Genomic DNA, 1582 nt, shown 5'->3' on the forward strand with positions numbered 1-1582 from the left:
TGAATTTACTGAGAAACAAACCTTACAAATTAGTGCAGGGGGCCCCTGCTGACCTTTCACTATCTACGACTCATTATGACTTTGATTTGTATTGTACATGCTCAGTCGAGGTGAAGCGTAAAACGGTGTTACCATCATGTCTGATCTGGTCTGCTCCCCTTCAGATGGCACACTGTAAAAAATATGAGATCCATGGTTGAGTCCACATCTGCAGCTATATTTATTATTTTCATTACTGCTTGATCTGTCTTTATTATGTATAATAAATGTCAGAAAACTATAAGTGCGGCATCGTAAACTCTAGAGACCCACGGTGAAGTATTCAGATTTGACAGAGTAAAAACTGTAATTCTTCATGGATTAGAATACATTATATTATAACTCCATTGCTAATGTCATCTAAATAAAAATATGCAAGCATTGATAGCAATATGTATGGCATATAAAGTATAAAAGGTGAAAGTAGTCATAATTCAGAAAAATAGCACCTGTTTGTATTAAACCACAACATATTATTAGTATATCATAACTTGAAAGTAGTTCTTGTTGGTTCAAGTGGAGCCTATTTTAACAATGTTGTGTGGTAGTTTAATCAACAACAAAAAAATGTGTGATGTTTTATTAACTTATATGTTTTGGGAGAAAAATCTCAATCTGTAAGTAAGTAACTGATGCAGTGCAGTAAAAAGCCTCTGAAATGTAGTGGAGTAGAGGTATAAGAAAGCAAAAATGGAAACGTGTAAGTGTATTTCAAGTACAGGGGTTGAAGAAAAACTGTCCAAAACCCCAAAATACTGCGAGCAAATGTTTGGCATTTGTGCTTGTTTAATCACTTAAACAATTAATAAGTTATCAAAACTGTTAAGATAATGCACTACAGGGGGTAAGCCATGATTAGTGAGGGCCTCATGCCTTAAAATGAGTTGGTGTATCAGACTTAACACATTCAGCTCTGAAGGGGCTGTGATGCTAAGATTATTATTACTATCTGCTTTTGTGGCACAGCTGAACCACATACTTTTGCACTTAGTAAAGAAATCAGCAAAACTGACACATAGCAGCTGAAGAGGACACACATTAAATGATGTCTGCCATCACAGATTTTTGTTTACAACCAGAGGGACAGATGGTTTTTGGCCGGCTAGCAGCATGGGGATGGCAATGTTGCTCGGTCTACCATTTGATCCAGACTGAAGTATCTCAGCAGCTGCTGGATAGATTGAAATAAAAGTTTGTACAGTTCCCAGAGTACAAATCCCAATGACTTTACTTGTACTGCCACCAGCAGGTTACAAAACAAAACATTTTCTCTTATGCTGTGAAACATGTCAACTGTGTTATTAGACATATTGCCATAATTCTTGGCACACATTCATGTCCGCCTCGGGAAGAATTGCAATCACTTAGGGCACCCGGATAGCTCAGTTGGTAGAGCGGGCGCCCATATCTAGAGGTTTGCTCCTCGACGCAGCCGGCCGGGGTTCGAATCCGGCCTGCGGCCCTTTGATGCATGTCACTCCCCCTCTCTCTCCCCTTTCATATCTTCGACTGTCCTGTCAATTAAAGGCCTGAAATGCCCAAA

Source organism: Etheostoma spectabile, chromosome 5 (genome assembly GCF_008692095.1).
Source record: "Etheostoma spectabile isolate EspeVRDwgs_2016 chromosome 5, UIUC_Espe_1.0, whole genome shotgun sequence".
Classification (NCBI taxonomy): domain Eukaryota; kingdom Metazoa; phylum Chordata; class Actinopteri; order Perciformes; family Percidae; genus Etheostoma; species Etheostoma spectabile.